This window comes from Balaenoptera acutorostrata, chromosome 2 (assembly GCF_949987535.1).
Source record: "Balaenoptera acutorostrata chromosome 2, mBalAcu1.1, whole genome shotgun sequence".
NCBI classification, from domain to species: Eukaryota; Metazoa; Chordata; class Mammalia; order Artiodactyla; family Balaenopteridae; genus Balaenoptera; species Balaenoptera acutorostrata.
Window position 1 is genome coordinate 32097322 of NC_080065.1, and position 24210 is coordinate 32121531.

General features: G+C 42.1%; 1 protein-coding gene across 2 annotated transcripts in view; it reads right to left on the minus strand.

Moving 5' to 3' along the window:
- The window catches only part of PRLR (prolactin receptor), a 183838-nt gene that overhangs the window by 27300 nt on the left and 132328 nt on the right, over positions 1–24210 (minus strand). For both annotated transcript variants that reach the window (XM_057541846.1, XM_007192218.2), the window contains exon 2: positions 23281–23341. The gene's annotated coding sequence lies outside the window, so the exon portion shown is untranslated. The remainder of the gene's footprint in view (positions 1–23280; positions 23342–24210) is intronic.

Here is a 24210-nt window from a genome sequence, read left to right on the forward strand (position 1 = left end):
TCTGCATTCTTCTTCTTTTAATAAATTTATTTATTTATTTATTTTGTTTTTGGCCGTGTTGGGTCTTTGTTGCTGCTCATGGGCTTTCTCTAGTTGCGGTGAGCGGGGTCTCCTCTTTGCTGCGGTGCGCGGGCTTCTCATTGCGGTGGCTTCTCTTGTTGCGGAGCACGGGCTCCAGACGCGCAGGCTCAGTAGTTGTGGCTCGTGGGCTTCGTGGCTCCACAGCATGTAGGATCTTCCCAGACCAGGGCTCGAACCCGTGTCCCCTGCGTTGGCAGGCGGATTCTTAACCACTGTGCCACCAGGGAAGTCCCCCTCTGCCTTCTTGATATCAACCAAGTTTAATCTCTGCACACTTCCAAAGGTTTCACACCTTCTCATTTACTCATTTTGCTCAGTAATTCTATTAGCTGTGTCTGTTTCACATCTGGCTCATCTCCCTGTCAAAATATGCTCATCCTCGTCTAACATGCATGTGCAGGCACACAGACTAATAATAACAGCCCAAATCAGCCCCCTTCCTCCCACCCTGCAGCCCAGAGCAGGTGAACAATTGCTACCATGTGACTCCTGCACATTCCCAGAAAAATCCCTCGGCCATTTAAAGAGATCATGGGTGTGTCCTCTTCCACCCTGAAGGAAATTCATTGGTGAAATTGGAAGTGGCAGCAGCCACGTGACAGAGGAAGAGGATCGGGACTCAATCAGAAGATCAGCTTGAATTATGCCAGAGGAGGGCAGGCCTGGCCAGGTCTGAGTAATAAGGTAACTTTTTTTTTTTCTGTTTCACCAGGACAATTAAATATGGTTGAGTATTCATTCATTCATTTATCAAATATTAATATTTATCTCCTTCACCTTCTTCAGGCCATTGCTTAAATGTCACCTTATCAGCAAGATCTTCGTTGACCACTGTCTTCAAACCCCATCTCCAGCACTGCTCCACATTCTTCACCCCCCACCCCACTTTACTGTTCTCCACAGCTCATACCATCAACTGACCCGTGATATTTTTCCTCATTTGTTTGTTGATGGTGTGTTTCCCTCCACTAGTCTGTAAGCTCCATTAGAGCAGAGACTATGCAAGACAGTGCCTAGGGCAGTGGCCTAGATCCCAGTGATCTCAGAATGTTCAGTTTTGTCTATGTTCTGGAAAACATGTCATGTCTTACTGAAACAATGTCTGCCCCTTCCAGAGGAAATTGGTTTCCTTGCTCCCCTAAAATTGTAGCATAGCAGCAACTAACTAATCCATGGTGCTGGAATCCTCCCATTTCTCTTCCCTTCAGAGTATTTAAGAAGAGAGATTTTTCGAGCCAAATTATCTGAGTTGGAATCCTGTTCTGTCATTTACTAGATGTGTGATCACAGGTAACTTACTTCTCTGTGCCTTAGTTTCCTCATCTGTAAAATGGGAATAATGCACGGATCAACCTCGCAGAACTATGATGAAGATTCAAAGAGTTGGTATTGGTAATGGGCTTAAAATAGTGCCCAGTCTACCATGAAGACTATATAAATGTTTGTTAAATTTCCTCCATTCTCCCATTGCTGACTGCGTCTCCCTCCTAACTCTCTCCTACCCAAGAACTTTCCACAGTGGAAGAACTAAGAACTAAGGTAGAGTGGCATCCTTTCCATGGGAAATGTTGCAATTAGAATTTCAGTGGAGGCAATGGGGGTGTGAGCAGATTGGATTATAGTCCCCAACTCTTTGCTCCCTCCCAGTCAGAGGATTCCATACCCCCATCCATTGTCATTAGACACACTCATGTGTAAACAAAGAAGAACAAAGAGTTTGCTCACTTCCCAACTCTACAAAGATGAAGTTGTCAGCCACTGCAGTGCACCCTGAGAGGAACTGAGGATGAAAAATGGGAAGAGGCACTCGGCTTTGGAAAAACAGCCCCTTGGATAGTTGGATGCACAGATCAGGGAGAATTTTAATGAACCCAGATTCTTGCATCTTCCCACACATGGAAGAGCAAAAAAAAATCATTAACTTGAGATATCCATTCTTGTGACCAGCAGTAATCATTTTTTTTTTCAATTTTTATTGAAATATAGTTGGTTGATTTACAATGTTGTGTTAGTTTCAGGTGTACAGAAAGGTGATTCAGTTAAATCTATCCATCTATCTATCATCTATCTATCTACCTGTCTTAGATTCTTTTCCATTATAGGTTATTACAAGATATAAGTATAGTTGCCTGTGCTATAGAGTAGGTCTTTGTTGTTGGTTGTCTATTTTATATATAGCAGTGTGTGCATTTCAGCATTAATCTTTTACAAGATGTATACTGAATTGCATGTATTTCCTAGCCAAAAATCATATATAAACTCTCTCCTCCTTTACCTCTTCAGAACGGTTCCCTCCGAGCTACCGAGGGGCTGTCTCCCAGATTATAGTCCTCAGTAAGGTCCTTGAATAAAACTTAAACTCACAACTCTTACACTGTGCGTTTTTCTTTAAGGCTTCGTATGCACCCTGTGGGTGGAATACACATCTCATCTCAATGAATTTGGACTTGGCCACATGAAAAACTCTAGTCAATGGGACGTGAGTGGTTGTGATTGTGTTTGCTGTATCCAAACAGAGCCTTAAACACAATTGCATGGTATTGTATTTATTGGCTGAGGCCTTCCTGCTCTTGTTCTCCATCTGTCCTCCGGACGTGCCACGTGGTGCCTACTCCCTGCATCTGGGTTCCGGAATGAGAAAACAGGTGGAGCCCAGACAAGCTCAGCTGAGTCCAGCCAACCCCAGCAGAGCCACGGCCAACCTGCTGCTGAGCCACTGTCCTTGCGTAAAGTGAGCAAAGAGGAAATGTGTTGTCAGCCACTGAGAGAGCACCATTTGTTACCACTGCGGAACTGACTAATCCAGGGCAAGAGCGGTAGGAGGAGGACATATGTTTTGCAAGACTGTTCAAACGAGATGGTTTTTTCACAGAGGGATCTCTGTGTGTGTTATATATGGGTCTGTGAATGTGCTGTTCATCCAATCACAAAACAACTTAAACAATAATCACTCTTATATTGGTAACAACCTTGTCTACTATGTAGATTTCCATTTCTAGAAATGTGGGCTTGGGAAGTGAGAAGGGAAGTTAAAAATAAAATGAAAAACAGTAAATTGTTGACCAACTGGCATTACCTCTCTGGCTCTCTGGTTATTTGTCTCAAGAGGAAATGAACAGCAGGAGTTCTAGAATCATGGCATTTTGGATATGAAAGGAGCCAAAAGACATGAAAGGATTCTGATCCAACCTCTCCCTTTTACAGGTTGGGCAACTAAGGCCTGGAGAGATGAAGTGCTTTGGCCAAGTGCCTGATGGGAGAATCTTTACAGCACTGAGAGCGGGCTGTGTGCACATCTGAGAAAGTTACAATATCTAAGAAGAAATTTTCAAGAATGTGTCGAAAGCATTTTTCCTCTCTAATTCCTGCTTTTTTCTACATCTCGGTTAGAACTCTGGGAGACCACAGGAGTAGCAAAAGCTTCTAGTGTCCATCAGAATTTGGTTCTCCTTTTCCTTCTGGGCAGAGAGTTAAAATTTGCTTCATTGGCTCCCCTGTAGTTAGACAGAGGCAGGTGAAGGAGTTGGGGCCTCTGAAAGTGGGCAGAAATGATGTACATTTCGTCTAGTCCTGGTCTATAAGATATTCACACATTCTCTCTCTTTCTCTGATCCATAACTGCCCAGAGGATGATGAAATGGATGACTTCAGTCGTATGGGCTTAGTACAGCCCACAGATGGAAGGGTCCTGCATCCTCTTCTGATGCCCACTGGACTGGGACATGGGTGAGAAACAAATTTTGGTTGTTAAGCTTCTGAGACAGAGAGAGGTTGGGTGTTATAACGACTAGCCTTACCTAGATGACTAATCCAGGGATAATCCAGAGACAATCAGTGCTGCTTAGTTTAGATGGTAACTACCATATTTAACCAAGTAGAAGAGCTGTAAATAAGAAGGAAGCCTCTGATATCTGGCCCACTGTTCCTTCCTGAATACCATCATCAAAGTCTCTGAGTAACCTGTGACTTGCTTCCTCTGCATTTTCAGCCCCACACACTGTCACATTCATATGTGTCCACAGGTGTTCAGCAACACTTGTTGATGGCTGACTGACTACTTTTATAAAGCCATACACAATATATTATTTTGATTCACAGATCCATTGAAAGAGCACTTGACTTGAGCTCTACAATACATTCTTCCCATTAAGCAACAGGCCCTCCATATTACTGAGGGCTATGTTCTGAGACCCTATGGATTCTTCCAATAAAGCTGCTCATGTTCATCAATTCGAACTCTAGGACAGTTGGGGGACAAAGCCAACTGAGATGTGGTTGCTGGATAAGTGAGCTTTGAATAGTGATGCACTTCTGTAGCCCAGAGTAAGACAACAGCACTTAGAAAAAAAGAATATAATATGCTTAACACCTTAAAAGGTAAGTGCTATTGTCAATTATAAAAGAATCCCTCTATAGATTTCTTAATAAGTCCACCATCCTATTAGTGTATATCAACAACCAGTAGGCCTAAATCCCAATTGGTTGCTAGGTTTCCTGTGTCAGTGCATTTGCTCATGGAAATAGAAAGGCCCATGCAAACGTCTGCGTATTTGGCTACCGTGACATTGGCCTCGCAGAACCCAGTAAATCATTGTTGACTCACTGCTTTACAATAATAGCATCACCTCTTTGTACGATGTGTAGTTGATGGTGTGTCTTCCAGACAACCCTCTCTGAGATTACCAAGGAAAAAAAAAGATTAGGAAGTCCGCATCTAAAAGCTTAGCCAATTTCTCCTTATCTTTGTAAACATTCTTGTAATATCATCCATAATGATTTTTCATCCTTGGCCTGGCAGACATCCCATACCATGTTTCTCAACTCAGCTTCAGAGACAGAAATTAATTTTAATATTATGACAGGAACAATATAATTTGGAAGGGAAGTTTGCTGCTTTGCTGATACCTCCAGTTCTGTCAATTACCAACTTATTTAAAAGTCAAAATATAAGTGGCTTGGGATGCTTTTATGGGAGTGCCTCAGAAGAGGGACTGATCTGCACCTGGATGTCTGGAATGCCTTTCTGAATGTCCTTGATTGCTTAAAAAACTAAAAATAGAACTGCCATATGACCCAGCAATACCACTACTGAGCATATACCCTGAGAAAACCATAATTCAAAAAGAGACATGAACCACAATATTCATTGCAGCACTATTTACAACAGCCAGGACATGGAAGCAACCTAAGTGTCCATTGACAGATGAATGGATAAAGAAGATGTGGCACATATATACAATGGAATATTACTCAGCCATAAAAAGAAACGAAATTGAGTTATTTGTAGTGAGGTGGATGGACCTAGAGTCTGTCATACAGAGTGAAGTAAGTCAGAAAGAGAAAAACAAATACCATATGCTAACACATATATATGGAATATAAATATAAATATATATGGAATATATATATGGAATCTAAAAAAAAAATGGTTCTGATGAACCTAGGGGCAGGACAGGAATATAGACGCAGATATAGAGAATGGACTTGAGGACACGGGGAGGGGGAAGGGTAAGCTGGGACGAAGTGAGAGAGTGGCATGGACATATATACACTACCAAATGTAAAATAGCTAGCTAGTGGGAAGCAGCCTCATAGCACAGGGAGATCAGCTCGGTGCTTTGTGACCACCTAGAGGGGTGGGATAGGGAGGATGGGAGGGAGACGCAAGAGGGAGGGGATATGGGGATATATGTATACGTATAGCTGATTCACTTTGTTATACAGCAGAAACTAACACAACTTTGTAAAGCAATTATACTCCAATAAAGATGTTTAAAAAAAAAAAAGACCCATTTTATAATCCCCGCCTTTTCTTTCAGGCTCTGTGCATGTGCCAGGCACACAGAGCTAAAGTGTGGCCAGTGAGTCAGTCTGGGAAGAGCAGCAGATAATGTTCCCTTTAATGTCCTGTGCAGTTCAGAAGAGAGGTTTCCTGCTTAGGAGAAGTCCTCAGGAGCACTTGCATGTTTACTGGATGAAGGATGAGTGAACCAAGGGTCGCAGCCTCCAACGGGCTGTCTTCGTTCTCACTCTTTACCCCTCTGGAGGTCACATTTAGCCCCATGTCACTTCATGGATTAACAGGAGCAAGCATTTTGTGGGTGGACAGGTACCACATATCATGGCAGACCCTTGGCCAAATTCCTTATCAGGCATCTCTGTCTTCCCCTCCAAAGTTCTTCTCCTTGTCAGTTGCCTTGTCTTGCCCCTTTATCTTCCTTTCACTCCGCTCTAAATCCCCTTGGCAGTCCCAAGCCATCCTGCTCTCCCTCAGCTTCTGTGTCTCACAGACTAAAATACCAGGCTGATATCTAGAGAAATAACCATGAGTGTTCCTCAAAGTATGCCCCATGGGGCAAGCCTTCCCATCACGTGCCTTGTTATACTCTTTGCCCCACAGAAACGGCTCCCTTTCTATGCAGGCACAGGGCTGCACGGAAAATGTGATCTCTCCATGTTGTTTCAGAAGCAATGAAGATTGACACATGGCTGCCCACTCAAAAGCCCAGCTGCCTCCTTCGCCTCAATTTCGGCTTTCCTTCCTTCAGGCAGGGACTTCCTTGGGTCTCCCCAAAGCAGGGGCTGCCCTGTCCACAGAGCACCCAGGACCTGACCCTATCATAGAACTGATAATGAAACCCGATTTATCTTTCTTCCTGAACCCGCCCAGGCTGGTAGCTCATGGATGTCAAGAACTGTGTTTATTATTTTATTATTTTTTCTTCTATGTTCCTCATCCTTAATACAAATCTCAATAAATGGTTTTGAATAAATACATGTATTGGGTGTCAGTTGCATTTAGAGGGAAGTTGGTAAGGATTTTTTTTTTTAACATCTTTATTGGAGTATAATTGCTTTACAATGGTGTGTTAGTTTCTGCTTTATAACAAAGTGAATCAGCTATACATATACATACGTTCCCATATCTCTTCCCTCTTGCGTCTCCCTCCCTCCCCCCTCCCTATCCCCCACCTCTAGGTGGTCACAAAGCACGGAGCTGATCTCCCTGTGCTATGTGGCTGCTTCCCACTAGTTATCTATTTTACATTTGGTAGTGTATATATGTCCATGCCACTCTCTCACCCTGTCACATCTTACCCCTCCCCCTCCCCATATCCTCAAGTCCATTCTCTAGTAGGTCTGTGTCTTTATTCTCATCTTGTTGCTAAGGATTTTATTCTCTAATGGGCTCTAAATCATTGGCGTATGTGGTTGAGAGGGTAATGCCTTGTCTATATTGGGTAGTTTAAAAATTGATGATAATGGCGATGTGTGTTTTGATAGGATTTCCAATTTTCAAAGTATTTTCTTATAAAATATTTATTTTATTCTTTTCCCAACGCCGTGAGATTTCTGGATGGTATCACTGAATTTGCAAATGCTTGTGGCTATTCAACAGTAGAGGCGGGGCTGGCACCTTGCCTTCTGAGTGTAAATTGGTGAAATCTTTCTGGTAATACATGTTAAAAGCCTTAAGAATGTAGATACACTTTGTTTTTTTTTTTTAGAACAGTATACATAGTTGCCTGTCATTTTTATTTTTTCTCTTCATTTTTAACATCTTTATTGGAGTATAATTGCTTTACAATGGTGTGTTAGTTTCTGCTGTATAACAAAGTGAGTCAGTTATACATATACATATACATATACATATACATATACATATATCCCCATATCTCCTCCCTCTTGCGTCTCCCTCCCACCCCTCTAGGTGGTCACAAAGCACCTAGCTGATCTCCCTGTGCTATGCAGCTGCTTCCCACTAGCTACCTATTTTACATTTGGTAGTGTATATATGTCCATGCCACTCTCTTCGTCCCAGCTTACCCTTCCCCCTCCCTGTGTCCATTCTCTACGTCTGCCTCTTTATTCCTGTCCTGCCCCTAGGTTCTTCAGAACCATTTGTTGTTGTTGTTTTTTTAAGATTCCATATATATGTGTTAGCATACGGTATTTGTTTTTCTCTTTCTGACTTACTTCGCTCTGTATGACAGACTCTAGGTCCATCCACTTCACTACAAATAACTCAATTTCGTTTCTTTTTATGGCTGAGTAATATTCCATTGTATATATGTGCCACATCTTCTTTATCCATTCACCTGTCGATGGACATTTAAGTTGCTTCCATGTCCTGGCTATTGTAAATAGAGCTGCAATGAATATTGTGGTTCATGACTCTTTTTGAATTATGGTTTTCTCAGGGTATATGCCCAGTAGTGGGATTGCTGGGTCATATGGCAGTTCTATTTTTAGTTTTTTAAGGAACCTCCATACTGTTGTAGATACACTTTGAATTGGAAAATACACTTCTAGAAATTTATCCAAAGGAAAAGAGACGTGCAAGAACAATTTTGTACACACACAAAAAATCCCCCCTGGTCTATTTATAAAAAAAGAATATTGGGAAAAAAATCTAAATATCAAATCATAAAGGCTTATTTAACTAGATCATGGTATAGATATTCAGCAGAATATTATTTAATTTTAAAAATAATGTGATAAAACTTTTAATGATATGGAAACATGTGAAAGAAAGAAGATAACTGAGTACAGGAAGTGGATGTGTTTGACCTCAATTCTAATATATGTATCTCCACATGTGCACAGAAGAAAAACTGGGAATATATATATGCACCCAGTATATTAGCAGTGGTTATCTCCGGGAGGATGATTCTAAAATTAAAAAATATTATTTTTGTAATAAAATAAAGTATTACTAAAATACCCAAATAAAATTAAAAGTTATTACTTTTATAATTGAGGGGGAAAATCCCAATAAAAATTTTAACACCATAAAAACAATCCCTTCATGGACACCTGGCGTTTCGGAATGTAAATACATGGACGAAGTCCCCACTAGGGTGGGACACAGAATTGGTTATACGTGTCATGGCACAATTTTCAGCTGTTGACAGCCAGCCTCCCCGTGTTAATTAGTGGTGGTGTCTGAGCACGTGACCCATCTCTCGGGCAATAAAGAGGGGTTTCAACAGTTCTTGATGTCCTGCTTCCTTGTTTTTAAGAACTCCCTCCACTTCTCAGAATTCCATTATTATGTCCATCTTAGGGTTATTTAAAATCCCCAGGGGCAACTAGCTATTATTTGCCATTAAGCTTCTGACAAATGGATGAGAGGCAATTTCATGGAAAACCCCTTGCACTGAGCCTCAGAAAAGGGTGAGGTCATCTTATTAAAATGGAGTTTAAGAAGTTCAGCTGGGTTCTCTCTGGGAAGCTGGGTACTTGTTTTACCCCAGCCCCTCAGCTTCTGGTCATCCTTGGGATACAAAGCAAAAGGAATTAGAAGTTTAAAGTGTGGAAAAGAGGGAAAGAAGGTGGAGAAAGTGGGAGAATCTGGAAGTCCAAAGGGTGGTAAGGAAGAGGGGCAGCTGGTGGACTCAAGGGTTAAAGCCCCACTCTCTTGTCTATGGCCAGAAATCTGAGCATCTCTGCCACGTCCTGAAACCACTCCCAGGGCCAAAGTCTCTCTCTTCCCTTACCTTGCTCCATCTTGTACCGGCACGTCCTGTCCCTACCTGATTTAATCACCTGTTCTCACTCTTGTACAATATGTTCTTTCAAACTTCCTTCTTCATTCAAAGCATCTGGGCTACTTACACAGCAAGATAATTACTTGTCTCTCTTACTGGCTTATATTTACTCTTTTTTTCTTCTTTCCCCTTTACTCAGCTTCCCTCAGGAGCCCTCTCTTAGCAGAAAAGCCACCTGTCCAATCAAAGATGTAATGGCCAGGGATCTGAGCTAGGCTGGATCTGTGGCGAGAGCAAAAAGTACTCCCAGTGCAAACTCCTTGAGAGAAAAAGGAAGGAGGAATGAGAACCAGGATTCACCCCTTTAAATGCATTTTCAGAAAACTTCAGGATGACTCTAGTTTAGTGGCTGGAACATCTATCCATCCATCCATCCATCCATCCATCCATCTTTCAAACGTCCACTGAGCATCTCTGATGCAGCAGGCATGGGCAGGGCCCTGATAATTTAGTCTTGTGCTAAAGCAACCCTCCTAATACTTAGGCTGGTAGAGAAGAGAAAAGCTAGTATAACACTTTACTGTAAATGACACAAGTATTAAGAAGGAGCTCTGCAGGGGCCATGAGAGCCAACAGCAGGCAGATTTGACCTACTCAAGGAGGGTGGGGGCTTCCCTGGGGAGGCTACCTGAGGGATGACGAGTAGAAAGTCCCTCTTCTTTCTCTGTTCACAGCCCTGCGTATAGATGGGTGTAGCAGATGCTCCCGGTTGCTTCTCCAACAACCATTTCCCCTTTGTTTTTGCACACAGAGCCCAGTTTTGTCAGCTATCAGCTGTTCAGTCCCAGGGGATGGGGCGTTATCATTCTAAGGTAACTGTGGTAATCTCACTTCCCATTTATCTGTGATTGGTTTAGGACTGGTTATTCCACCCAGCTCTGGACATTGAGACATGGCAGAAGTCTTCTCGGGTCTGCTGGGGAAGATTTTCCTCCCTGGTCAAAAGAGAGAGGGTGGAAGAGAAGGGTCCCCAGATAAAAAGAGTCTGGGTCCTTGGCTGTATTATGAGCTCCTAAAGCAAACCTGGGATTGGTTTTCTCAGGACTTCTTTGGTGAGTGTTACACGTCCATGGTTTAGTCTGCTTTTAGCCTGGCATCTGGCCTTTGGGGGATGATTTCATCAAAGTCAGGCATGGACAACTCAGTGGTCTAATTGGAGAAATGGGTATGTTTTCAACCCTAGTGGCCTCTACGGGTGGAAATGGTGGATGTGAGTGAGAAGTATCAGGATTCTGCTGTGAAGGGAAGGAACAAAGTAGCTTGTGGCTGGGGTATTGCTTTATTAGGTGCATTCAAAGTAATCATATCCTCACTATTGCTTTATCTGTTTGAATATCCTTTTGATTTTTTTCTTTTCAGTTCTCTGGACAATGGCAGATTTAGTGCTAGCAGTCATTAAAAGCGAAAGTCCAATAATTACTCTGCCTATCTGATTTTTGATGTGCATGCTCTGTCCAAGAAAATACGGAATCTGATTGGTTATTTTGCCATGTATGTAAATAGCTCCCACGTTGTGACACATTTTCTCAAATTTGAGGAAAGTCATCAACATTTGGCACCAACCACTGAAAGTCCTATAAATGGACTAATCTGATTCAGTTTTCTGGATACTTTTCTAGCAAACAAAAGCCACCCGCATGTTCCAGGGTCTCCCACTGCAGACTCAGAGTTTTGGGAGCCAGGAAAACTGTATCTTCCTGTGTCTCGGGCACAGGAAAACAGACTTGGCAGCTCTGGTGCCCAGGCTGTCATATGCGCCATTTCCTCTTTACCATTAATGTTTGTCTGGGAGGGGTCTTCCGGGAAAAGTCACATCCTTTTTCTCAGTCTAGTCCTTTGCTTGGCCGTTCGCAAGTGTTATTTGGTAATGAAGAGTCCACGAGATGGTCAGGGCTTGGGGCTGGACATGAACTGAGGTTGCAGTATGATCCAGGTGGAGGTCACACACTTTGGGGCTGGCACACTTAGGGATCTGGACAGGTACAAAGTAACCCTCATTCACCTGAGAGGTGACGCAAGCTGCAGACAGAATTGGGCAGTGGTTTCTAGAGCTGGTTCTGCCATTTCTCAGTCAGATTGATTTGGGTCCATCTCTTCCTCTTTCTGAGATGAATTTCTTTTAATCGAAACTGCCGAGAGGGTCACATCTGTCTTGCTTTCCTCAGCCAACTATTGTGAGGATGAGATGAATTAATGTTATGAAAAGTCTCCACGGGACTCCAAGTGCTATGTGAGTGTGAACCAGTGGTCAGTAAGAGGTGAATGCTCCCAGATCCTCCACGTCTCTCTGACTCTCTGAGTGGAGGTCTAATTCCAGATGGAGAAGGTTCTCCTTTCTCCCTGAATGTCTTTTGATTTAGGAACTCCCAAGTATCCTTGCTTTAGGACTCTTGGTTACTGAGGGGCTGCCATGTGCCACCATGGTGATGATTTCCCTTTGGCTGGGAGTCCAGTGACCCCTGTGTCCCTCTTGGCTCAGGATTCAGGACAGGGTCATTTGTTTCACAAGGAGCCACGGATCCCAGGGGCCATACAATGGAGGAAATGGGGCCCAAAGCCAATGCCAATCGCTCCTTTATTTGCAGGTATCAACACCAAGAGCTTTGTGGTGGGGTGGCTTCATGTTTGCTCAGGGCTGGAGTCTGGGCAAAGCACACAAAGTTTGCCTTTGGTGCCCTTTTGCTTTCTCTTTCAAATTCTGTTCTCTCTCCTACTCCTCTCTGTCCTTCCCTACACAGAGGTCATTTCAGGCTCCCTCTGCTTCCCAGAACTCTGTGTTGGCAGTACCAGCAAAGTCAAGTGGAGTTCCACACAACAGAACTCCCTACGATGATGGAAATGGTCTATGTCTTCTCTGTCCAATACAGCAACCATAACCATATGTGACTGTCAAACATTTGAAATGTGGTCAGTGTGACCGAGGAACTGAATTTTTAATATTATTTAATTTCAATGAATTTACATTAAAATTACCACATGAAGCCAGTGGCTAGTGTGTTTGACAGTGCAGGTCTGGAGCTCAATACCTCAATCATTTCAGTCCTTCCACTCCAATCACAACTAACCTGTCCTGCAGAGGATGGATAAAGAAGATGTGGGACATATATACAATGGAATACTACTCAGCCATAGAAAGAATGAAATAATGCCATTTGCAGCAACATGGATGCAAATAGAGATTATCATACTAAGTGAAGTAAGACAGAAAGAGAAAGACAAATATCATATAATATCACTTATATGTGGAATCTAAAATATGACACAAATGAACCTGTCTACAAAACAGAAACAGACTCCTGAACACAAAGAACAGACTTCTGGTTGCCAAGGGGAAGGGGGTTGGGGAAAGGATGGAGTGTAAGGTTGGGGTTAGGGGAGACCTTCAAGATGGCAGAGGAGTAAGATATGGAGATCACCTTCCTGCCCACAAATATACCAGAAATACATCTATATGTGGAACAGCTCCTACAGAACACCTGCTGAATGCTGGCAGAAGACCTCAGACCTCCCAAAAGGCAAGAAACCCCCCACATACCTGGGTTGGGCAAAAGAAAAAAAAGAAACAGACAAAAGAGTAGGGATGCGACCTGCACCAGTGGGAGGGAGCTGTGAGGGAGGAAAGGTTTCCACACACTAGGAAGCCCCTTCGCGGGCGGAGACTGTGGGTGGCAGAGGGGGGAAGCTTCAGAGCCACGGAGGAGAGCGCAGCCACAGCGGTGCGGAGGGCAAAGCGGAGAGGTTCCCGCACAGAGGATCAGTGCCGACCAGCACTCACCAGCCCGAGAGGCTTGTCTGCTCACCTGCTGGGGCGGGCGGGGGCTGGGAGCTGAGGCTGGGGCTTTGGAGGTCAGATCCCAGGGAGAGGACTGGGGTTGGCTGCGTGATCACAGCCTGAAGGGGTTAGTGCACCACGGCTAGCAGGGAGGGAGTCCGGGAAAAGGTCTGGAGCTGCCGAAGAGGCAAGAGACCATTGTTTCAGGGTGCACAAGGAGAGGGGATTTAGAGCACCGCCTAAACAAGCTCCAGAGACAGGCGCGAGCTGCGGCTATCAGTGCGGACCCCAGAGACGGGCATGAGACGCTAAGGCTGCTGCTGCCGCCACCAAGAAGCCTGTGTGCAAGCACAGGTCACTATCCACACCTCCCCTCCCGGGAGCCGGTGCAGCCTGCCACTGCCAGGCTCCCGTGATCTGGGGACAACTTCCCTGGGAGAACGCACGGCGCCTCAGGCTGTTGCAATGTCATGCTGGCCTCTGCCGCCGCAGGCTCGCCCCGCATCCGTACCCCTCCCTCTCCCCGGCCTGAGTGAGCCAGAGCCCCTGAATCAGCTGCTCCTTTAACCCCGTCTTGTCTGAGCGAAGAACAGGCGCCCTCAGGCGACCTACACAAAGAGGCGGGTCCAAATCCAAAGCTGAACCCCGGGAGCTGTGCGAACAAAGAAGAGAAAGGGAAATCTCTCCCAGCAGCCTCTGGAGCAGCGGGTTAAATCTCCACAATCAACTTGATGTACCCTGCATCTGTGGAATACCTGAACAGACAACAAATCATCCCAAATTGAGGAGGTGGACTTTGGGAGCAACTGTAGACTTAGGATTTGCTGTCTGCGACTGACTGGTTTCTGGTTTTATGTTTATCTTAGTTTAGTATTTAGAGATTATTATCATTGGTAGATGTGTTTATTGATTTGGTTGCTCTTTTCCTTTTTTTTATATATAGATATATATATTTTTTCCTTTTTTCTCTTTTTGTGAGTGTGTATGTGTATGCTTCTTTGTGTGATTTGTCTATTTGTCTGTATAGCTTTGCTTTTACCATTTTTCCTAGGGTTCTCTCTGTCTGTTTTTTTTTTTATTTAGTATAGTTTTAGCGCTTGTTATCATTGGTGGATTTGTTTTTTGGTTTGGTTGCTCTCTTCTTTCTTTCTTTCTTCTTTCTTTTTTTTAAAATTCCTTTTAATTTTTAATAATTTTTTTATTTTAGTAACTTTATTTCTTTTTATTTTCTTTCTTCTTTCCTTCCTTCCATCCTTCCATCTTTCCTTCCTTCCTTTCTTCCTTCCTTACTTTTTTTCTTTCTTTCTTTCTCCCTCCCTTTTCTTCTGAGCCATGTGGCTGACAGGGTCTTGGTGCTCCAGCCAGGTGTCAGGCTTGGGCCTCTGAGGTGGGAGAGCCAAGTTCAGGAAATTGGTCCACCAGAGACCTCCTGGCTCCACATAATATCAAACAGCAAAAGCTCTCCCAGAGATCTCCATCTCAATGTTAAGACCCAGCTCCACTCAACAACCAGCAAGCTACAGTGCTGGACACCCTACGCCAAACAACTAGCAAGACAGGAACACAACTCCACCCATTAGCAGAGAGGCTGCCTAAAATTATAACAAGGTCACAGACACCCCAAATCCCACCACCGGATGTGGTCCTGCCCACCAGAAAGACAACATCCAGCCACATCCACCAGAACACAGGCACTAGTACCCTTCACCAGGAAGCCTACACAACCCACTGAACCAACCTTAGCCACTGGGGGCAGACACCAAAAACAACGGGAACTATGAACCTGCAGCCTGTGAAAAGGAGACTCCAAACACAGTAACTTAAGCAAAATGAGAAGACAGAGAAATACACAGCAGATGAAGAAGCAAGGTAAAAACCCACCAGACCAAACAAATGAAGAGGAAATAGGCAGTCTATCTGAAAAAGAATTCAGAGTAATGATAGTAAAGATGATCCAAAATCTTGGAAATAGAATGCAGAAAATACAAGAAACGTTTAACAAGGACCTAGAAGAACTAAAGAGCAAACAAACAATGATGAACAACACTATAAATGAAATTAAAAATTCTCTAGAAGGAATCAATAGCAGAATAACTGAGGCAGAAGAAGGGATAAGTGACCTGGAAGATAAAATAGTGGAAATAACTATGGCAGAGCAGAATAAAGAAAACAGAATGAAAAGAATTGAGGACAGTCTCAGAGACCTCTGGGACAACATTAAATGCACCAACATTCAAATTATAGGGGCACCAGAAGAAGAAGAGAAAAAGAAAGAGACTGAGAAAATATTTGAAGAGATTATAGTTGAAAACTTCCCTAATATAGGAAAGGAAATAGTCAAGTGCAGGAAGCGAAGAGAGTCCCAAACAGGATAAATCCAAGGACACACTTGCCAAGACATATATTAATCAAACTTTCAAAAATAAATACAAAGAAAAAATATTAAAAGCAGCAAGGGAAAAAAACATAACATACAAGGGAATCCCCATAAGGTTAACAGCTGACCTTTCAGCAGAAACTCTGCAAGCCAGAAGGGAGTGGCAAGACATATTTAAAGTGATGAAAGGGAAAAACCTACAACCAAGATTACTGTACCCAGCAAGGATCTCATTCAGATTCGATGGAGAAATTAAAACCTTTACAGACAAGCAAAAGCTAAGAGAATTCAGCACCACCAAACCAGCTTTACAACAAATGCTAACGGAACTTCTCTAGGCAGGAAACACAAGAGAAGGAAAAGACCTACAGTAACAAACCCAAAACAATTAAGAAAATGGTAATAGGAACATACATATCGCTATTTACCTTAAATGTAAATGGATTAAATGCTCAACCAAAAGATATAGACTGGCTGAATGGAGACAAACACAAGACCCATACATATGCTGTCTACAAGAGACCCACATCAGACCTAGGGACACATACAGACTGAAAGTGAGGGGATGGAAAAAGATATTCCATGCAAATGGAAATCAAAAGAAAGCTGGACTAGCAATTCTCCTATCAAACAAAATAGATTTTAAAATAAAGGCTATTACAAGAGACAAAGAAGGACACTACATAATGATCAAGGGATCAATCCAAGAAGAAGACATAACAATTGTAAATATTTATGCACCCAACATAGGAGCACCTCAATACATAAGGCAAATGCTAACAGCCATAAAAGGGGAAATCGACAGTAACACAATCATAGTAGGGGACTCTAACACCCCACTTTCACCCATGGATCATCCAAAATGAAAATAAATAAGGAAATACAAGCTTTAAATGATACATTAAACAAGATGGACTTAATTGATATTTATAGGATATTCCATCCAAAAACAACAGAATACACTTTCTTCTCAAGAGCTCATGGAACATTCTCCAGGATAGATCATATCTTGGGTCACAAATCAAGCCTCGGTAAATTTAAGAAAATTGAAATCGTATCAAGTATCTTTTCCGACCACAACACTATGAGAGTAGATATCAATTACAGAAAAAAATCTCTAAAAAATACAAACACATGGAGGCTAAACAATACATGACTAAATAACCAAGAGATCACTGAAGAAATCAAAGAGGAAATAAAAAAAATACCTAGAAACAAATGACAGTGAAAACACGAGGACCCAAAACCTATGGGATCCAGCAAAGGCAGTTCTAAGAGGGAAGTTTATAGCAATAAAATCCTATCTCAAGAAATAAGAAACAGCTCAAATAAACAACCTATCCTTACACCAAAAGCAATTAGAGAAAGAAGAACAGAAAAACCCCCAAAGTTAGCAGAAGGAAAGAAATCATAAAGATCAGACCAGAAATAAATGAAAAAGAAATGAAGGAAACAATAGCAAAGATCAATAAAACTAAAAGCTGGTTCTTTGAGAAGATAAACAAAATTGATAAACCATTAGCCAGACTCATCAAGAAAATAAGGGAGACGACTCAAATCAATAGAATTAGAAATGAAAAAGGAGAAGTAACAACTGACACTGCAGAAATACAAAGGATCATGAGAGATTACTACAAGCAACTATATGCCAATAAAATGGACAACCTGGAAGAAATGGACAAATTCTTAGAAAAGCACAACGTTCCGAGACTGAACAGGAAGAAATAGAAAATATAAACAGACCAATCACAAGCACTGAAATTGAGACTGTGATTAAAAATCTTCCAACAAACAAAAGTGCAGGACCAGATGGCTTCACAGGTGAATTCGATCAAACATTTAGAGAAGAGCTAACACCCATCCTTCTCAAACTCTTCCAAAATATAGCAGAGGGAGGAACACTCCCAAACTCAGTCTACGAGGCCACCATCACCCTGATACCAAAATCAAAGTTGTCACAAAGAAAGAAAACTATAGGCCAATATCACTGGTGAACATAGATGCAAAAATCCTCAACAAAATACTAGGCAACAGAATCCAACAGCACCTTAAAAGGATCATACACAATGATCAAGTGGGATTTATGCCAGGAATGCAAGGATTCTTCAACATATGCAAATCAATCAACGTGATAAACCATATTAACAAACTGAAGGAGAAAAACCATATGATCATATCAATAGAGGCAGAAAAAGCTTTTGACAAATTCAACACCCATTTATATAAAAACCCTCCAGAAAGTAGGCATAGAGGGAACTTACCTCAACATAATAAAGGCCATATACAACAAACCCACAGCCAACATCGTTCTCAATGGTGAAAAACTGTAACCATTTCCACTAAGATCAGGAACAAGACAAGGTTGTCCACTCTCACCATTATTATTCAACATAGTTTTGGAAGTTTTAGCCACAGCAATCAGAGAAGAAAAAGAAATAAAAGGAATCCAATTCGGATAAGAGGAAGTAAAGCTGTCACTGTTTGCCAATGGCATGATACTATACATAGAGAATCTTAAAGATGCTACCAGAAAACTACTAGAGCTAATCAATGAATTTGGTAAAGTAGCAGGATACAAAATTAATGCACAGAAATCTCTTGCATTCCTATACACTAATGATGAAATATCTGAAAGAGAAATTAAGGAATCACTCCCATTTACCACTGCAACAAAAAGAATAAAATACCTAGGAATAAACCTAGCTAAGGAGACAAAAGACCTGTATGCAGAAAAATATAAGACACTGATGAAAGGAATTAAAGATGATACAAACAGATGGAGAGGTATACCATGTTCTTGGATTGGAAGAATCAATATTGTGAAAATGACAATACTACCCAAAGCGATCTACAGATTCAATGCAATCCTTATGAAACTACCAATGGCCTTTTTCACAGAATTAGAACAAAACATTTCACGATTTGCATAGAAACACAAAAGACCCCGAATAGCCAAAGTAATCTTGAGAAAGAAAAACGGAGCTGGAGGAATCAGGCTCCCTGACTTTGGACTATACTACAAAGCTACAGTAATCAAGACAGTATGGTACTGGCACAAATACAGAAATATAGATCAATGCAACAGGATAGAAAGCCCAAAGATAAACCCACGCACATATGGTCACCTTATCTTTGATAAAGGAGGCAAGAATATACAGTGGAGAAAAGACAGCCTCTTCAATAAGTGGTGCTGGGAAAACTGGACAGCTACATGTAAAAGAGTGAAATTAGAATACTCCCTAACACCATACACGAAAATAAACTTCAAATGGATTAAAGACCTAAATGTAAGGCCAGACACCATAAAACTCTTAGAGGAAAACATAAGCAGAACACTCTATGACATAAATCACAGCAAGATCCTTTTGGACCCACCTCCTAAAGAAATGGAAATAAAAACACAAATAAACAAATGGGACCTAATGAAACTTAAAAGCTTTTACACAGCAAAGGAAACCATAAACAAGATGAAAAGGCAACCCTCAGAATGGGAGAAAATATTTGCAAATGAAGCAATCGACAAAGGATTAATCTCCAAAATTTACAAGCAGCTCAATATCAAAAAAACAAACAACCCCAGTGCAAAACTGGGCAGAAGAACTACACAGACATTCCTCCAAAGAAGATATACAGATTGCCAACAAACACATGAAAGAATGCTCAACATCACTAATCATTAGAGAAATGCAAATCAAAACTACAATGAGATATCACCTCACAACGGTCAGAATGGCCATCATCAAAAAATCTACAAACAATAAATGCTGGAGAGGGTGTGGAGAAAAGGGAACCCTCTTGCACTGATGGAGGGAATGTAAATTGATACAGCCACTATGGGGAACAGTATGGAGGTTCCTTAAAAAACTAAAAATAGAACTACCATACGACCCAGCAATCCCATTACTGGGCATATACCCTGAGAAAACCATAATTCAAAAAGAGTCATGTACCACAATGTTCATTGCAGCTCTACTTACAATAGCCAGGACATGGATTCAACCTAAGTGTCCATCGACAGATGAATGCATATAGATGTAGCACATATGTACAATGGAATATTAGCCATAAAAGAAACGAAATTGAGTTATTAGTATTGAGGTGGATGGACCTAGAGACTGTCATACAGAGTGAAGTAAGTCAGAAAGAGAAAAATATATACCGTATGCGAACACATATATATGGAATCTAAAAAAAAAAAAATTGTTCTGATGAACCTAGGGGCAGGACAGTAATAAAGACGCAGACATAGAGAATGGACTTGAGGACACAGGGAAAGGGAAGGGTAAGCTGGGACGAAGTGAGAGAGTGGCATGGACATATATACACTACCAAATGTAAAATAGATAGCTAGTGGGAAGCAGCCTCATAGCACAGGGAGATCAGCTCGGTGCTTTGTGCCCACCTAGAGGAGTGGGATAGGGAGGGTGGGAGTGAGATGCAAGAGGGAGAAGATATGGGGATATATGTATATATATAGTTGACTCACTTTGTTATAAAGCAGAAACTAACACACCATTGTAAAGCAATTATACTCCAATAAAGATGTTAAAAAAAAAAAAAAAAGGTTGGGGTTAGCAGATGTAAGCTATAATATATAGAATGGATAAACAACAAGGTGCTACTGTATAGCACAGGAAACTATATTTAATACCCTATGACAAACCATAATGGAAATGAATATAAAAAAACGAATGTGTATATATATATATACATATATATATATGTATATAATTATATACATATAACTGAATCACTTTTCTATACAGCAGAAATTAACACAACATTGTAAATCAAGTATACTTTAAAAAACCCAAAAAACAATTAACCTTCCTGTGTCCCAACCTCAAGGCCCCCTTCTTAGAGAGGTACCTACAAGTTAATCTGACAAACAAATTCCTATCCATGTTTTAAGTTCTTACCCTTCTTAGGTAAATGCGTAGGTATTGAACAATGTCGTGCTTCAGTTAATGCAGAGGCTCAAATGATAGGCATTTGAAGGACTCTGGTAGGCAAGCTCGGTGGGTGAAAAGATTATAGGCTTAGAGTTTTAGAGTGACCTCAAAGCATGCTCTATGGATGGGCCCATCCTCCCCAGTGCCCTGGGCTGCTTCAAATTTCCTCCTAGTCTCTTGCAGTTTGGGGAGAGTTAAGGTCAAAGATGTGTAGATGGGAGCCTGGGAAAGAGCTGGACGTGGGAGGGTTGGAATGGGCAGAGCCTAAAGGATGCCAACCTCCTGCAAAAGAACCTGGCATGCCATTCAGAGTGGCATTCTGTTCCACCCTGGGGAGGAGGTGCCAGGGAGAGGTTGTTAGGGAGGGGTCATTACCACTGGACAGGATTGAAGGGTTAACAGTTCGAAGAGACCAGAAACCAGACTGAAGGCCACAAAATGGACTGTGGCACTTCCGGTGGGGTATCAGACAGGAAGTGTGATTCTACTCTTAATTCTAATCCTCCTTTATAGGGATCATTTTGTTTCCTCTGAATTCTTTTATGAACATTGCTTTCTGGATGTTCCTTTCACCCTGAAACTGAGCAGCGTTTCTGTTTCTCTTGGACAACCGTGGGACTGCTCTCAAGTTCTTGCCTGTGTTTTCACAGATACCTACTGGTATCAGAAGCCAACATTTTCACACCAAACACTAGGTTGGGTAAAGGGTTGAGGATAATGAGGGGCGGATGTGGTTTGTAAATAAGTATACATATAAATAAAAAAGAGTAGCCAACCCCCCCTGGTGCTTTGCAATGCAGTTTAGATCATGCTGTGCTTTTCCAGACCTCATGAAGGGAAGGATTGCTCAAGCATTTAGTGTTACTCTGTCCTCTCCCGTTTGCCTTTCACTCAACCAAACCTCATGAGGCATTTGCCATCAAGGGGCAGAAGCCTAGGAAGAGAGAAAATCCGAGAAGCTGGTGGTTTGGCTGGGTTGATTCACCGGTTGCAGTGTTACCAAATACTCCTGGGCTTTAAGCCAAAGGGTCTTGCTGTGAGGAAGCACTTTGACAACTTATGGCATCCCTTCTGCAAGTCCTTGCTAATGTTTACTCTGAACACTATAAATTTCAGTCTACTCACGTGAAAAATACAAGTCTTTGCTGGGCTGAGGTAACTTAGAGCAGGGGTTTTTCTTGTGGGGGATTTTGTCTCCCCCAACCCAGGGGATGCCTGGCAATGTCTGGAAACATGATTTTATTGTCACTACTGAGGGTAGGACTTTCTCCTCTCTGGAACCCTAGGCGACATCTGAAGACATGGTTGGTTGTCACAAGTGGGGTGGGGGGTGGAATAGTGGCAGTTAGTGGGTGGAGACCAGGGGTGCTGTTAAGCATGCTACAATGCACAAGACAGCCTCCACGACAAAGAATTATCTGTCCTAGAATGTCAACAGTGCTAAAGGTGAGAAACTCTGGCCCCGAGGGAAAGCCCAGGCTTGGTTCTTGACACTGACGTATCAGATGGTCCTCAAAGGACCATCACTTTTCAGTATTGGAGGACAAGTACCCTGGGGTGACCTCAGGAAATCCTTGGATAATTCTCATCTACCCATGACCTAGTCAGTTTCATATCTTCATGAGTCCTTAACTTAACATGCTCTGAAAGAGAGAGTGCATCCTCAGGGTGACACGTGCCAAGTTGGTCTCAGAGGGTCAAGATCCCATTTTTCTGTAGTACATACAGAGGGTAGCCTTGAGGCTTGATTTCTCCATCTGTCAAATGGACTCATAATACTTTATGACCTATTTATCAGCTGGGCCCGGTATCCTAGGGAGATGGAGTTGGGGTATGGTATTTGAGGTGGCATGAAGGGGGAATATGTGAGTTAAGTACTTCTACCCAACTCTGACTCCAAAATGGCAATAGGATATTGTAGGTGAGGAGAGGCAAACAACAACTTGTGAGATCCAAGTCAGTAGATTGTGCCTGGGGTTCAGTGGGTCATGGGACCAGGAAGTGATTTTCCCTGCCGATGGTAGATAGGGAAGATGCAGAGCCCAGCATGTCTGAGTCTTTCCATGAGGACTGTCAGTGGGCTGGGAGGAAGGGGACAGGCAGCTGTGACAATAGTAGGGGCTGAAGGGGACACAGAAAGCCATGGCAAGAATTTATGCAGAGCTGCTTGGGAAAATAAAAGCAAACACAATATTTCTTTTTCTGATTTTAAAAGAATAACACAGTCATTGTTGAAATTTTCTCAAGTACAGACAACTATGAAGAGAAAATTAAAATCTCCTATAAATGCACCATGAGGAGATATCAGCTCTTAATAGGTGTGGTATTTTCGTTGAGAGAAACAGAGAAGGGTTTTCTGGGCAGGATGGGCTGGGGAGATCGAAAAGGTCTTTGAGAACAGCAGAATGCAGCAATGTGGATGTTGACTGGTTGGGAACTATTCTCTCTGTGAGCCAAGAGAGAAGAGTCCTTTCCTGAGCCTGGATGAAGCGCACAGTAGGACAGTTGGGCGATGTGACAGAGGGGCACGTGTCAAGCTCCCCTTACCTCAAGGTTCATGTGGAAAGCATCCTTAGTGTTCGCCTCCATGAATAGAAGAGTTCTTTAGCTGAAAGAGGAAATGACTCATTTTAGCTCAAAGATGATGAAACAGAAGATGCCATTTCTTACTCACTTTGCAGCAAGAGCATGACTGAAATCACTGCACTTCAGTGATGGCATAAGACAGCTCTAGTTTTTTTTTTTTTGAATTAGTTTTCTATCAACCTTATTATGAAGTAATTTCAAACTTATAGAAAAGTTGCAAAAATACTAAAAAAAATGTTATATTCCCTTTACCCAGATACCCTAATTATTAATACTTTACATTTGGTTTACCATACTCTTTCTTCTTTTTTTTAAAAAATTTTTTGGCCACACCATGCAGCATGTGTGATCTTCATTCCCGACCAGGGATCAAAGCTGCACCCCCTGCAGTGGAAGCCCAGAATCTTAATCACTGGACCGCCAGGGATGTCCCTATCATTCTCTTTCTTTTCTGTATACACAAATGTTTATTTTTATTAAATCATTTGAGAATAAGTCATGCTGTCTCTTTGCCCTCTAATATTTCTGTCGTGTTTTCCTAAGAGCAAGGGCATTCTCTTATATAACCATCATGTAATGACTAAAATCAGAAAATTAACGTTGATATAGTACTATTATCTTATCTACAGATCTTCCTAAAATGTTGCCAGTTATCCTAATTGGGATTTGACTTTGTGAAATTTGGCCCTGGAGACCTTGAATGAAATTTATTGACATATCCTGTCATAGCCATGGCTGAACTGGGAATTTGGCCGCTCCAGCTCAAAGCTCGAGTTTGATTCTATCTCATGGGTTCATATGAGCATTGGCAGAAGCCCGCTTTTCGAGATGTGAATAATTTTTGGTAGTGACAGGGTTGTTCCCTGGGCTGTTGCGTGTGGGCTTATATCA